We start from the raw sequence: 17,285 nt of genomic DNA on the forward strand, positions 1-17,285 counted from the left end.
TCAATAAAGTTATCGAAATGCTGACATGATGAGGAAATGGTGAGACGAAATCTCTCATGGGTGTCCTTCCTCATTGGCGCTGAAGTAATGTCAATGGTGGTAAATAGCGCAGGGGGATAGCGCGGTGATGTTGTGTGTATTGTATCCATGGAAAACCGGGTAAAAATTACGTGGTAGTTTCTACGCATATGTATGTATCTAGTATAATATTGGTTGCGGATCTTACTTAGGGTTAAGGGGAAGCGGCGGCCATGTTACAAGGGTAGTCTCGCATCAGGATCAAAGTGTCTGCAGATGGTGTCTGCACAAAAGCGCACGTTGGGTGTAATGGCGTGCAGAGAGGTGAATAGTGTTCACATACGGGAGATTGTCAGTAATCCTGTGTCATATGCTTGGTCTGACTTGGAAAATCTTGGGACATTGTGGTTATGTTACAGCAAGTATGGTTTAAACTTGCTAGTTTTTTGTAGATTATTGAGTGGAATGCATATCGTGCTTCATGCAAGAGACGGTAGGAAAGAAATTTCACGTGATCTAGGGGAATCACAAGTAGGAATGTGGTATCATTCTTGCAGAGCTACCATCTGATTATCATCTATAGGCTCAAATTAGATGTCAAATGAGGTGTCAAGTTAACTCAAGGCCCATGGTGTCGCATCTCAATCTGTGGACCCATCGTTGTTCTTGTTTGAACAAAGTGCGTTTGGTCCAGTGGGGATTGGATACAATGATAGTCCATCTTAGACTATTCGCTGGGTGTCCTTGTTCTGCAAAGTGTGTTAATAGTTTGGTGTTGGTTTTGCCTCATCTTATAGTGCTTTTATGCTCCCCCATGCGTATTTTGACTGCTCTTGTGGTCATGCCCACATACCTCTTATTACATGGGTAGACTATTGTGTAGACACAGTTGGTCGTATTACAGTTCGTGTGTCTGGTTTGGCGCCAAGGTGTTATTAAGCTCAAATCGATTTCTTTAGAAATCGTGGTTTCTGCACAAGTTGAGCAGGAGCCGCAAGGGTAATGGCCTACTACTGGTGGTAAGGACCATAGTGATGGTTGATGTATGGGTTGTTGTTTTGGTCTAGTGTGTACAAGGTGATCTCTTAAATTCTGCGTACGTTTAAATGCAAAAAGTGGTGGTGGGCCTGGTTCAAAGGAACCTGAATTCAATATTGTCCAGTGTTTTTTGATCACCTTCTGTATACTGTTGGTGCTGGGAGTGAATGTGGTGACACATGTAATGCTGTCTAATTCAGATTTCTCTTTTGTTTCAAGGAGAGCTGCCCTGGGGCTGTTCCTGGCTCTCTTGTGAGCTTGACGAATAATGTTATTGGGGTAATGTCGTTTTTCCAGATTGTGCCTGAGTAGATCAGACTGTATCTCAAACTCCTTGACAGTGTCACAATTCCTCCGGAGACGTAGGAATTGGCCTACTGGAAGATTGTTTCTGAGTGCCCTGGGGTGGTGACTGTCGTAGACCAGAAGATTGTTCCTGTCTGTCTGCACAGGTACTCACAAGCTGGCATACAGGGCTGACATGTAATGATGTATGGTTTCCTGGATGTGATTAAAATATACCTTTAAAGCTCAACTGCCCAGAAAACAGACAACAGAGCCTACTACTTGGCACTACTAGACTTAAACTGTACACTAGAAAGGGGCATGAATAGACATCCTAACCCACCCCATATTTAGCCAACAATGACTGGGGCATTATCAGATGTAATCCAAAGCAATGGCTGTGTTGACATCTGGAGCACTATGCACCCCATACAGAGGTGATACTGGTATCACTTGGTGATGCACTGCTTATAAACCAGGCTGAACCACAATCTAGTGCCACAGAACTTTAACGCAACGATAGAGAAGGCACAGTATTTAAACAGATTCCTCCCTGACCGCTCCACACTTGTGACAGAATATGAAGGATGCAGGAAACATCCATGTGCTCCATCTTGCTGACTAAGGCCAGAGGCTCTGCAAGATGTGACCTTCTAAACAGACATATGGGTAGCATAAGGATCCTACCAGAAACATAAGTGTGGGGCAAGTGACAAAAGAGCAGGAGCAATGGAATGGGGGCACTGATGGCAGTAGTAAAAGGCAAACGCATTACTACAATCTCTGGCATTAAATGACAACTACAAGAAAATCAAATCCAACAGCAGTGGAGATTAGCTTGGCAACACGCACGTGAAGTAAAAAACCCAGGACCAGCAAGGGAACGGTTAGAAGCCAAACAAGATGTAGAAAAGACAACAAATGCATTGGACAGGCATACCTTAATAGAATTCCAATGAAGGCTCGAGCCTGGGTGTTAAAAAGAGAAAACCCTGCCTTCTTAATATGAGTCTACATAAACCGGGCAAAACAGTCGTGATCACACAAGTCAGTATCAATGACACCTTCTTGGGATACTTAGCAAAACTGTAAAACCGACCAGTATCGTATTGCGGTTCAACTATGAAGGAGTTTTTGGAAAAGGCTAAACTCTTGAGGCTTGCCAAAAAATAAATGCAGAGCTAGAAAAATGGACACAAAAGTGCTATAGATAACACTAGCAAGTATACTGCTGGGAGTCGTTGAGACCATAGTGCAGCAAGATTAATGCAGATTCGTTCCAGTCCGCGGTATACTTATGAACCTTAGATAATTGAGCCATGTGATGCATAGAACATAAAAGTCTCTGATGAATCCAGCGGTTACTAATAGAAACATTATTAAACAGGCGTTAACTTCTATCAACATATGCCTTCAGGATGAAGTATCACATACAGACGTCCTGAACTCTTTTGCAAATATTACAAAGATCATTAAAGAGGACCTACAACGTCCAATCAAAGATGGGAAACCAAGCAGCAAAGGGTGGTTCGACTCAGCTTGCACCAAGGCCTATACACACTTAAAGAATGCTTTAAGAAAAAAATCGAGAAATCAAATAGATATCAGGCATTTTAGGCAGGAATATAATCTGGCCAGAAAGTCACGTAAACGCGTAATTAAGAATGATGCATGGCTAAGTCTGTATAATGCGTCTTTAGATAGGGATTGCTCCGCCTTTTGGTTAGCTGTTAAGGCTCCATTTTTTAACTCGGGGGATGTGGTTAGAATGGATATGGCTATCACAGAGGATTCGTGGATAGATTTTTTTGCCGAGGTTTATAACCCAGGAGGGAAAAATAAATTGGCAGAGAAGGGGAGTGCTACCCAGGGACAAAAGGAGGATAATTTTGCCCCGATTGAGCTAGCTGTCACATTAACAGAAATTTCTGACGCAATCACCCAGAGCAGGGGTAATAAAGCGCCTGGTGCAGACGGCGTCCCTATAGATTTATATAAATATCAGCCTGAACTCTGGTCGCCCCTACTCACGCGCGTACTGGACGCTAGCTGTGCGTCGGGCTTTATTGAAACCTGGGCAGACTCTATAATCATACCCATATTTAAAAAAGGGGACCGGGATAAACCCTCTTGTTATCGTCCCATATCCCTACTGGATTCATTTATGAAAGTCTCTGGGCGAGTCATCTTGAATCGCCTTCAACAATGGGCAGTAGAAGCCAACATCCTATCCCCGGTACAATACGGGTTTCGTGAGGGCTGCAGCACTTTGGAACAGGTCCTTAATTTCACGTTACTTTCAGGAAAATACACCCAGGCTAAAGAAGGCAAACTTTTTGCAGTATTTGTCGATCTAAGCGCTGCCTTCGATTGTGTTGTTCACAATCGTTTGTGGCAGATCCTGAGTGATTTAAAGGTGGATGAAGTGCTTATTTCCTTTTTAAGGCAACTGTATGTCGGGGCCAGGGCGAAAGTTAGATACGGTACCAAAGGTGAATGCACCAAGCCTTTTTATGTAAAGCTGGGAGTAAGGCAAGGGTGCGTACTTGCCCCATTTCTGTTCAACTTGTATACTAATGATTTAGAAAAAGAGTTAGTTGCTGTGGTACGTGATTCTCCTCAGGTTAACCAGCATCAAATTGCGTCCCTGTTATATGCAGACGACGCGGTGATCATGTCCCGGACTCAAAGAGGTCTACAAACTGCTCTGGATACATATTTAAATTTTATGGATAACAGGGGGTTAAAACTTAATGTATCCAAAACGTTTGTAATGACCTGTGGTAGATCCAATAATAAAGAGTGTCGTTTGTATGTTGGGAAGGAGAAAGTTGCCTCAACTAAAACCTTTTCATACCTGGGCATAGTCCTTGAAGAAACAGGGTCCTGCGGGCCTGCTATTAGAAATAGGACCTTGGTATTCAAGAAAGCCACTGCTGCACTCATGTCTTTTTCAAAAAAGATGGGGAAGAGACCACCGACGATTTTGTTAAAAATTTACCAGGCGAAGTGTATCAGTACAGCCCCATATGGGGCAGGAATTTGGGGGATTCAAAATTCGTCCTCAATACAAAAGGTAGAGAACGCATTTCTTAGATTTATCCTGGCAACCCCAGCCAGCTCCCCTGTTTTTAATTGTCATGCAGAGTTGGGAGTGCGTCACGTGAGTGACTTGATTAGTATACAACCAGTTCTGCTCTGGTATAAAGTATGGACCTCGCCGGCCCTATTGTTAAACAGAAATATCATTAAGGAATGTATGGGGCTGGACAGGGCTTCCAGGATACCCTGGTTGAAGTATATATGCAATTTCACCAGGGACCTTGGTAGACCTGAGTTTTACCATCAACCTGAGTCAATGTGTAGGATTACTGGCAAGGCCTTGAAGGAGTTGTGTTGGCATCATGTAGAATCTCTTAGACTTGGTGTAGAACTAAACAAGAAACTTGTACTGCAACATCAACTTACACTAGTCTCTTATACCATCCAGCCTTATTTAATATGGTGTCAGGAGGGTTTTGACTGTTACTTACTAACTAGACTTAGGTTTGATGTTTTCTTTCGTTTAGTCACTTTTCCCACAGCAAATGACTGGGCTAGAAATCTCTGTAATTGCCCGTGCGATAATTTGTCCACTCAATCCACTTTGCACGTAATCTGTTTTTGTAAATTTTATTCGTTTGAAAGATCAAGATGGATTAAGACACTTTTAAAAAAACATGGTTCATGGAGACAATGTCGCCCAGCTTTATTGTTTTTAGTCTCTTTAAACGATGAATATTGTGTGTCAACTATGCTGGGTTTTTTAAAAAGTATTATAAGGAAAAGGAAAAGTTTAATCAATTTTTAGAGTAATTTCGTATGCATTTTAAAATTTTTATACTTGCCTTTGTAATGAACCTGCTGCTTTTATGACTTCATGAATTTTGAATTCGAATAAAGTATATTTACTTACTTACTTTGATGACTCACACATCATCCAGCCAATCCTAGCCCTATACACATAACATACCTTTGTTCATTGGTCCACCTTGGGATTACTTCGAGGCATTCCAAGCCCAGCACTGACACATTGATTGTCTCGACCTTACCAGAAAAGCCAAGCACATGATTAATTTAGTAAGGCCAGATCAAGCCCAGGTCAGGACCCTCTCAGCCCTATCTCTCTCTCCCACACTCCCTCTTATCAGCGCCATTGGTCTCCCACTTTTCACCTCATTCTACCTTCCCTCTGATTCTCCCTGTGTGCTGACTGCCTCCCCTTACTCCCATTTTCTACCTTCCTTCTCTTTTTCACTACACTACTTTTTTTGTTCTAAACATTTTATAGGTATTTAATAAGAAAACACATACAAACAGAAAAATATTGCAGAGGCTCTATGATGCAAACAGAGACTGTACAACTCAAGAAACCAAAAAATATGGGATTGGAGAAACACGTACATGAGTGAGCTTGGTAGATAACAACCATCTTCCAGGTAAGATACAGAAATGCAAAAATGCAAAAATTTAGATATTTGTAGTAACTGGAAGCATTATGAGGAAGAACTCCGTGGGGTTATAGGAGATAATGTGGCGTGGAAACTGTGTCATGTAATCAGGGGGAGTCTAGGATCGCTATTGAGAAAGAGTATCCCAGGGCAACATAGATTATTAGGGGCAGTAGTAGGGAGAGGAGGGAAGCTCGGGGGTAGGGGGAAGTGAGATCTCTGAGTTCTACACAAGAGACAGTATGAGAAAGTGTCTAGATTCTGAAGACTGATCTAGGTAAGTGTGTGGGGTGGTCTTTTCAGACTCCGCAAACTTGTCAAGGGATTTCCAGACTTCACCACCGATTAGAGGATAGTACTGGTGTGTAGAATGACAGCCATGGGCTCCTCTCAAAAAAGTGACACAGTGTGGGAAGAAAGATGGTTAAATGATTTCCATTCAGGCAGGATTACTAGGTCAAGCAGAGCCATGCCGATGGCTGTTAGGTTCAAGCTAGTCTTCAAAGCCCAGGGACCTAGTGCCACCATGGGAAAATCTAAATTAATTCAAAAATTAAAAATAGCTAAGAGAGAGGTTTGTATTGCAGCCCAATAGTGATCAAGAAGTGGACATTGAAAGAACATGTGTTGATCAGAACCAAATTCCTTGTCACAATCCCAACAGGAGTCCTTCTCCAGCAGATTTTTTTTATGTAATGTAGTTGGGATCCAGTGTAGTAAGTTAATTGTAAAGAATTTGAACTGGAGAAGAGAAGTACCTGTTTTATTGTGCAGAGGTAGCTTGCTAATGTTTTGTCAATTGTCCTCTGAGATGTGGTCAAAGACATCAAAATCAAAGTGGCTAGCTCATTTGACGTATAACATCATAGACTGTGTGTCAGGGGGATTTGCCATGGTTTTGTAGATCTTGGGGACAATGTGACCTAACTGCAGCCATGTGCTTGATGATACAGTAGGGACCGCCAGATTACCTAGATTTTCAGGGAAGAATAGAAAGCCAAGTTAGGAAGGTCATATGTCTGTGCCAAGAATAAGAATGGCAGAGGAGAGTTATTATCATCATATAAAACTTTAATTTGATTAATACCCTTGGAGGCCCATGTGTGAGGGATATTCCTAGACACATTGGTGTATGTTTTAGGATTGTACTAAAGTGAGGCTAGTCTGGATTTATGAATGGAGTCTGGCATATATTTATTTGGTAAACTCAGAGCAGCCATGGTAGGGGGGCCTTCCTGTACATAAACAATCATTGGCCTTTAGCTGTTTTCATGTGTGCTGCAAAACGCAGCACACATGAAAACGGCAAAAACGAGAAAAAATGTTTAATTTGCGCCAGGCTAAGACCAGGTTTTCACTAGTCTTAATTCTGGCGCTGCCTCCTATTTATGCCTTCCTTGTAAATAGGAGGCAGTGGCAGAACCAATGGGTGTTGCGGTGGAATGCCCACAGCAACACCCATTGCCCTCCCCTTTCACGCTAAGCATAGCATGAATGTGGGCCTTATTCACAAGGCAGCGTTAACCCACGTGAAGTGGCTTAACGCTGCCTTGTAAACCAGGTGAAACCCCTATCGCAATAGAAACATCCTAAAAAGTGACGTTCCTGTGGCGATAGGGGTTTGTACATATGCCCCTGACTGTCATTGGACAGCGATTAACGTCCTGTCCACAACAGAGGAGAGGCAGACCTACTACCGGGCAGAATGGTCTCGCCAAACGTCCACTATTCAGTACCACTTCTTCGATACAGATGACTGAATTCAGAATTTAAGCATAGTACACAAAAAAAGAGTGTCATATTCCCTGTCTAAGAACTATAAATACCCTTATGTATCCACTTATATCACTGGTTCTTTCTATTGCTCCAACAATGAAAGGAAAATGTTATTGTTACTGTCTTGCTCTTCAGATAAATGCATTTTAAACATAGTAATGCACACATGTGGTACCCACCATACCCCTAAGCACCTTTTTCGCCATTAGTTTGGAAAATCGCCAAGAGTATGTGCCTTCTTTTCTCCCCTTCCTAATTAAAATGTATTTCTGCTTGATGTGATATTATACCTAAGTAACTCATCCACTTGAAAGACTGAGCCATACACACCCATGATGAACCCGAGGCCTGAAGGACTGAACTTTAAATTTCAGTTTGGTTCTCTCTCCCATGGACACTGTTGTGACGTTCATAAGATTCCCTAAAATCTAATTCAGTTTGCCCTGAAGTGTGTCCTCGTAATGCATTGTAAGTACCCTAAAATGTGCCTCTGCGTTTTGTTTTTTTAAATCATTTTGTAAACTGTGTCTGAATAACCAGAGACTTCACATGGACTCCATACTGTAGCCACTGTTCATTTCACATTCTGTATCACCGCCAGCCTCATGAATTCTTTCGAAATCATTCCCTCTAATGCGTTTCCCGTCAGGATTTTCTAGTTGAGTGAATGAAAAAATAGAGACAAGCTGCAACTCTTCTGATGCACTCATCTTTACTGAGCCTGTTGGCTGAGTGGTTTACACTTCACAACACATTACATGCAGAATAAAGCACCGCAGGAAATAAAATCATTCACTATTGTGACTCCCATGAGTATGGAGTATCTCTATAAATACCGAAAATCAGGAAATAGACTCATTTACGGTATATATAGCAAAAAGATAAATTCAATGAATCAAGTGGAAGCTCAGATAACCTTTAACAACATATGCTGTTTTATCATGTAAGCACTTTTGTATGATCAAATGTAATGTCATACATGAGCAAATAATTCAAACGCGAAAGAATGACTGCTTTTAGAACTAGGCACAATATTTCGTTTATATTACAGCTGGCAAAGTTCCTACTGCTTTTTTCAGCAGTCATTTTCTCTTCAGTCATCCCAGCACGAGGGCAGAACTTCTCTTGAAGTACCTAGAGTTTGGCAGATTCCTCTTCCGCTTATATTCACGGGTTGTGTTTAGATTATTTTCTATGAGTTTTTTTTGGTCTGTAAAATAATTAAAACATTCGCATTTTTCTCACTTAGAATTATAAATAGATTTTTATATGTAAAACATGTGGCTGCCATTAAAATTTCACAATAAATCTTTACTTAAAAAAATCAAGTTGATCCTGTACATTAGGGTATGGTCTAATCTTTAAATTGTGGCCCTTAGTCGTTATCTTCTTTATTCTGGAATGTTTTACATGATGGAATAAACAAGTTGATCTCTGTTCCTAAAATGGAAACCTTTAATCACAGCATTAGTATTTCTGTGTGGACATGCACTGCCTACCTGGCAAATGTATATATTTTACTGTTAGACCTTGCCCTTTTTTCAGTGTTTTCACCAGATTTTCCAGAACCCGTTTTTGTTTCCATTAGGACTCTGTGCACTTTTTCCCTGCTAACCAGTGGAAAAAAAGATTGTTCTTTCTCCTAAAAATATGGTACAATTGGCATATACCTTACGGGTACCTTTAATCCACATGGAAGGACATAGTAAGTGGTGCAAATTGTACCAAATTCTGTAAATTAAGAGCTATTGTGGGACTGAAGCACTCATTGTGCCAACCCACTGATTGTGCCAACCACTAAATTAGTATTTTAAAACATCTCAGGCCTGCTACTGCAGTCTGCAGTGCAATTTGAAACTGCCATTTCAACCAGTTAAAAGAAACCTTTTGCTAGACCTAAAACTTCCTTTTTAATACACAAAACTAGCGAACATAGTAGGTCCTAAAGGCTCATAGGACAGGCTACATTGTATTTAAAAAGTGGGGCATGTGGTTTTAAGTTTTATATGTCCTAGCACTGAAAACTCCCAAAGTCACTTTTCACTGTTTATAAGGCCTGCCTCTATAATTAACTAACAGATACTTTTTACATTCAATAAGTGATAACTTTTAATTGGATCAGATAGAGATATGGTGTTTACACTAAAATGAACTGTCATTTTAAATCCTATTGAGTGGTAAAGTCAGATTGTAAGCCACAATTCTGAAAATGCCACTTTTAAAAAGTTGAAGAATTGAAAATTCCAGATAAGTACCTGGAAATACCGAGTGCACTACGTGGTGTCGCTGGAAAGCGTACTCACCGTATTCAAAATTACAAACAAATGTTATAACATTATACACGTTGTATTTGAAATTGGTACTCAGTCCTTTGTGAAATATATCAAATTTTCTGAAAAAAAAACTTTGAACAAAAACTTTAAGCAAACAAATGAAGTCTTCTGGCTTTATTTTTGATGAATTCAGATAGCTTCTCATTTGGGTAGAAACCAACAGAAAGTTGCTTGTAGTCAGCTTTGTAAAGTTCTTAAACTTCAAAAGTCAGCAAAAAATCCCAATGCATTTCGGGCTATCCATATAAGCCCTTCGTCAGGGGAATCTACAAATATAAGCATAACTGTATGTGGTCTACGAATATTACAAGGTGACATAGAACAATGAACAAATGTCTTTTAACAGATTCATTAGGGATCAGGAGATATACATTGTGATCTTCAAAAAGAAAAAGAAGAAAAACCGCCATGAAAGTCAACCATGAAAAGTGAGTGTCTACAGGTTGGGTGAAAAACCCAGAATGGACAGAAAAGAGATTCAAAACCACAACTCCCATGTGCACTTGAAATGTCAATAACCTACGTAACAGCAGTGGCCACCCGTACCTCAAGCTCTCTAATGCGGAAAACCGTACCTTAAAGAACAGAAGTTCGTGGATACGAACACAATTGAGACCAACAAATCTGCACACGATGTCTTGAGTGTAAAGGGACAATCGTATGCCTATAACTTTCTGCAATCCAAGAGAAATTAATGAGTGGAGTGTGCCCAAGACATGAAAAACAAAATCACAAAACTATGAGTGAAGCACGAACCCCGCGAGACGCTTACCGATTAAATGCCTCTCGCTAGTCGTCAGGCGTGAGTTTCGTATACCAGATTTCTGTAACAAAAACGACAATGTTGTCCTCTAATAAACGTAAGGATGATGTGTCAAAACGCAAAGCCTAGGTGTGACTCTGAATGACTAACGCTTACCAGCAAAAAGTGGAGAATTGGCTCAACCAAAAGAAACGCCGGTCACCTCCTCGTGAACCTGCGCGTTCTCACGTTTATAACGGCATCATGGGAAACCAACCATAGAAACAGGACTGTGCTTTTCCTAAGCTACATGTCAAATAGCCGACATCTTTGACCAAGAGACCCATCACAACAAACGAAAGAAAAATGAAGAATTAGCCAAAGACTGTGTGATCAAACACCTTAAGGGGAAAAAAACTGTAGAATTTAGAAATTAATTGGGGAAATAAGAGAAAAAGCTGCAGAATATATAAATAAATGAATGAAACCCGAAGTGAAAGAAGTACCATGCATAATGAGCGATCATAACAGTGTCAAAAGAATCACACATCATGAAAGAACTTAATCTAATACAAACAGAAACTCACTATGTTTAGCAATCAATGCGCAGCAGAAACCACACAAAAACAAACTGTGATTACAGTAAGTAAAAATCTCTTAAAGAAAACAAGCAAGTTCAAATTTGTCATTTAACCCTCGTGGAAGTAGGGATTGCATAAACCAAATCCAGTGTGATTCACGCTGTGACAGGACTTTATTCATGTCCCTGTCCAAACGCAATTCAACTTTTTCCAAAACACAGAACCTAAGCTGAGCAATAGAGTGGTTCTTTTCTGACCAATGTTGTGCTAAAGGCGAGCTTGTGGTCTTAGTTTGTATTCTGCTCTTGTGCTCGGTGATATGAGTACGTAGTACCCTCTCTGTTTTGCCCACATAATGTAGATCACAGGGACACTTGATGAGATAAATCACATGATGACTATTGCAATTAGCATCAAAATTCAATATTATCTTTTTACCAGTCCAAGAATGTAAAACATGTCTACCAATGATAACATTGTTACATTGGGAACAATTCATGCACTTCATCATGCCTCTAAAACCGGTGTTCACATTAAGTGTAGTGCGACTCAGGATTTCTTTAAGATTGCTAGATCTTTTGTACGCAAACAGAGGAGGCTCAGAAAAATTCCCTTTGAAATCGGATTCTGATTGAAGCAAATCCCATCTTTGTAGAATACTTTTTTTGACAAAATCAGAGTTAGTAGAAAAAGTGGATACATATACTTCACGAGTAGGCCCCAGTGGCTTAGCTTGCTTTTGTAAAAAAACATCACGGCTGTTAATAAATGATCTTTTTTCAGCCTCATTCACCACTGTGACAGGATAACCCCAAACTAAAAACTTGTTCTTTGAGTCTTGAATTGTCTGCACGCTAGACTCCAGATCAGAAGAAATACGTCTGATTCTCAAGAACTGTGAGAAGGGCAAATGCCTTTTAAGGGACCATGTATGGAAACTATGGTATTGCAAAGCGTTGTTACGATCAGTGGGTTTCTTATACACTGAGGTCTCAATAGTGTCACCTGATAATCTCAACACAACATCAAGATAGGCTATACTGTGGGAATCAATTTGATAGGTAAATTGACTCCTGGGATTTACATCATTCAGTCTTAGAATCTGAGATTCAAGTTCATGCCGTGACCCATGCCATAAAATCAAAATATCGTCAATGAAATGTCGATACAAGATAAGCCTAGATGTCCAGAGTGGATCAACTAAAATATTTTCAGATTCAAATTTGAGCATGAAAATATTAGCGTAGCTGGGGGCTCCAGAAAAGCCCATCGATGTGCCATTAGCTTGAAGATAAAATCGATCCTTCCACTGGAAGTAACTATGATATAGGCAAAAATGCAAAAGTTCAACAAGAAACACCTTATGAGCCCTGATGGGGTCATGCCTCAGCAAGGCCTATTCAATAGCATCAATGCCCTCATTATGAGGAATGGAGGTGTACAATGACACCACGTCAATTGTACACAACCATATTTCAGACGACTTGGGAACCCTGATGTCCCGAAGGGTATTGAGTAAATGAGTAGTGTCTTGCAGGTAAGATGGACTTGATTGCACTATGGGCTGAAGGAATGTATCTAAATAACGACCCAGTGGGTCATGTAGTGACCCACAACCGGAGACAATAGGTCTCAACGGGGGATCTGTGACATTCTTATGAATCTTAGGTAGCATATACAGTGATGGTCTGCAAGGAAATCGTGTGTATAAAAATTCTCTATTCTTGCTGCTAATCCATAGCATATCTACAGCATGTTGGAGAATGGAGTCAAGTAGAGAGGAAAAAGAAACTGTGGGATCTTCAGCTAGTAGGATGTAAGTGTTGGTATCCTGAAGCATCAAATGAATCTTTTGTTCATAATGAGTACGATCCATTACAACTAGTGCCCCTCCTTTGTCAGCTTTGGAAAAATGTAAAGTTTTGTTACTCTGTAAAGATTTCAGTGCCATTTTTTCACTCTTGGACAAGTTGGAAGATGAAGTCTTTGAAGGTGGAATTTTAGCAAGGTCTTGTTTCACAAAATTTTCAAACAAATCAATGGTTTGATATGAAAAGGGTGGAACGAAGGAACTCTTGGATTTAAATTCAAGGTATCCTTCTTCTTTTGCAGAATCTAAAGTGGTGTCAGTAGTAGAAAAGAAATATCGCAACCGCAGCTTCCTAATGAATTTATATAAATCAACTTGAGAATCTAAACTTTTGTCATGATAAGTTGGAACGAAAGAACAACGTTTATTCGCGCGACGCGTTGATCCTGTTTTTGCGGAATCTGTGACCTCGACGGGTTTGACTAATGGTGTTGGTGTTTGTATAGGGGGTTGATTTGATGCTGGGCTTGTCTCTAAAAAAGAAACTTTGGAAGTGCTTCAACCAGCGGTGACAGATTCACTCGCTGAAGATTGAGGAATAATAGGAGCAGGTGGTCGAGATAGTTGGGTGTCAGTAACTGATGCTAAACTCTCTTCAGATAATTTGGTTCTTTGTTTTTGCCAACTGCGTTTTTGAGCATACACTACCGCCCAGGTATATACCTCATCCAATTTATAATCAATTGTGTCTCGGCGAAATTTCCTAATTTTTCGCTCATGGATCTCTTTTGCATAAGCGTCAAGTTTGAGGTTGATTTCGTCCAGAGTGTTAGACCAAGGTTCAGCTTCCATTTGAGATACTAGATTAGCCTGCAAATCTTTAATTTCGGATTCTAGTTCCACTAAAACCTGAGACAGCTCTTCAACAATTAATAAAATCAAATCAGGAGAACACTTATTTAAAATAGCATACCACTTTTCCATAAATTTTTTGTTCATTTTAAACAACATAGGTTTGATCGCTAAACGTAAACCTCTTGGAATTCGACTAGCTGTGTGGTACTGAATAAGAGTCGTCGCGTGAAAACGTTGATTGATTTCTCTGCGCATCAGGTACTCTAATTGGCGAATTTGTTGTGGAATGGAACCTGAAGCGGTTCCATAAGACCTGACCTCTCTAATGAGCCCATAAATGTCGCTAGCTTCAGCAGATGTATAGACTTTTGTATGGGCTCTGTTTTCAGTAAGATGTAATATATCATCAAATGACATAATGAATAAATCGTTTTAAACAATGTGGTGCACAATTAACTGCGAGGGCAGAAATATGTGAAGACAATAGAAAATAAAGCAGCTAGGCATGCACTCAATTATACAAATTAGTCAACTTTTCAGATAATCAAAATATGAAAGAACAATAATCAATAGTGTGTGCACCAGGTAAGTGGCTCTGCCAGCCACCTAATTTAAACTGAAGAATTGAAAATTCCAGATAAGTACCTGGAAATACCGAGTGCACTACGTGGTGTCGCTGGAAAGCGTACCCACCGTATTCAAAATTACAAACAAATGTGATAACATTATACACATTGTATTTGAAATTGGTACTCAGTCCTTTGTGAAATATATCAAATTTTCAGAAAACACAACTTTGAACAAAAACTTTAAGCAAACAAATGAAGTCTTCTGCCTTTATTTTTGATGAATGCAGATAGCTTCTCATTTGGGTAGAAACCAACAGAAAGTTGCTTGTATATAGATATACATTGTGATCTTCAAAAAGAAAAAGAAGGAAAACCGCCATGAAAGTCAACCATGAAAAGTGAGTGTCTACAGGATGGGTGAAAAACCCAGAATGGACAGAAAAGAGATTCAAAACCACAACACCCATGTGCACTTGAAATGTCAATAACCTCCGTAACAGCAGTGGCCACCCGTACCTCAAGCTCTCTAATGCGTAAAATCGTACCTTAAAGAACAGAAGTCTGTGGATACGAACACAATTGAGACCAACAAATGTGCACACGATGTCTTGAGTGTAAAAGGACAATCGTATGCCTATAACTTTCTGCAATCCAAGAGAAATTAATGAGTGGAGTGTGCCCAAGACATGAAAAAAAAAATCACAAAACTATGAGTGAAGCACGAACCCCGTGAGACGCTTACCGATTAAATGCCTCTCTTTAAAAAGTTGGCATTTTCTTGTCCTAAACAGTCCTGCCTTCTGCAAGTGTCCTGGGACACATGATTGTGATCAATCAAGTAATAAATCAATAGATACTTAATTTGGCTAAATAGAAAACACAAAAGTATATCACGTGCATAAAAACAAAGATAAAAAGTACATTTCATCATAAATACATATCTGCAGTATTTAAGTACTATAAAATGATTCAATTTAAAAAGGCCTTTGCCTGATTTCAGCTGCTCGAACGTTGTTTCCTAATTCTGAGAGCACGCACCAAATAGCTTGTCATGTTAAAGCAAAATTTGGGGGACTGTAACATTTAAAGGTGGATCAGGGCTGGTTTTACCTGCTAAAATCCCTTCTCACTTAGCAACCATAAAATATAACATTATCTTAGAGTCTGGTAATGATCACAAACAACATTTATAGTGCACTGTATATTGTATCACTTGACCATGGCCTTTTGTCTTCTGTGGAAATATGGATTTTTATGATCAGTTATGTCCCCTATCTTGGACCCCAACGGTTTCATGTATAAATCACAAGTACATGTATGTTTCCTCCAGTTCCAGTTATGAAGACGCAAACACATGTGCGTCCACCGTCAACATGTCCTCTTTCAGATCCGCCATGAATGGGCCGGATATTCTATTCCTAAGTATGAAAGGCCACCGGCTTTATATGGTTCATTTATGCCATTTTACAGTCCAGGCGAGTAGGCCCTGATTCTGCCATTAAGCCTTTTCCTGCCTTCTGCCTCTGAAAGCTCCAGTCTGAGCTCGCATCTGTATCCATGAACTTTGTCCTACTCCCTGTGCGGCTAACGGTGCCTGACTCAACCTGTCTGCTTGCCAAAAACTGTATTTCACCTTCGAGATTATCTGCTCCGCTCCCCATCCAATGCATTCCTGTCTAGTAGTTTAAGTAAACATTCTTCCAGCTACCGAGCAAAGGGCCCGGCTTCTCTGTCTTTCTGCAAGTAATTCATAGCCCTGTTACTATGGAAGATTTCTGCCCTCGCATCTAGTGTAGACACTTAGACGCTTGTACACGCACTAACAGTCAGTATAGTCAGTATAGAATAAGATTCTATCCTAAGAGACCTCTCTTTTGGATAACATAGTTCTTTAAACATAGGATGTAAGATATGATTTAGGATTAGGTTGACATAACCCCAGACTTCTGTCTCCACATGTAGAGCTAAATGTCAAGTCCCCTTCACCCCTAGTTGCACGTCAATCACACGTCATGCTGCTGCGCGCGCATCTCTGCCAAGTATTTCTGCTGACATTGCGAAATTCTTTCATGGAACCACCCATTTGTGACATCATAGCTAAATGACGTTCTTTTGTTACGCTTAGTTACACCCATTTCAGTTACGCATGTATGATTTTATCTCTGTTATCAACTGTTACGCCTCCTGCATCTGTTTCACTATAATGCCTCTTCTATAAATATGATTATCTGTCAATAAAGTATGTTCCTTCACTTCCTGAACCTTCGTGGTGATGGAATATGGAGTCCATCAATTCGAATTGATTTTGGAATAAAGCCCGTTCCGAACCTCTAATACCACGGATTCTGCCTCTTATTTTACTGAGCTATTATTATAGATTTTTCCGCATCAAATTAAGTTCCGGTAATTAAATTATTTACCACATATATGGCGCCCGAATAGGGACACTTTCTCATCTCACGCGCCGGAGGTGCGTTGCAGGCCCGGTCTCCTGCCACAGCTGGACGGACAATAACGCGTACCCACAGGATTTCCTGTATCTCCCTCCTGCCGAGCGGGGGTAACTGAGGCTGCGATCAAACACCCAGACGAGGCGGTGAGAAGTGCGAAGTATCCCGACCAGAGCCTAGCTGAGAGAGCAAGATCCGAGGTATACAGAGGCCCACCAATTTCCGAGGTTCCGAAGTTTCGAGTCGAGTCCAGTCCGGTTCAAGTCCAGTTCAGTTCAGTTCCGAGGCCTTCCGTTCCGAGCTACCCGGTGAGTACCATTGTCGGGGAGGCGTTCTGA

The sequence above is a fragment of the Triturus cristatus genome, chromosome 5_1, assembly GCF_964204655.1.
Source record: "Triturus cristatus chromosome 5_1, aTriCri1.1, whole genome shotgun sequence".
NCBI lineage: Eukaryota > Metazoa > Chordata > Amphibia > Caudata > Salamandridae > Triturus > Triturus cristatus.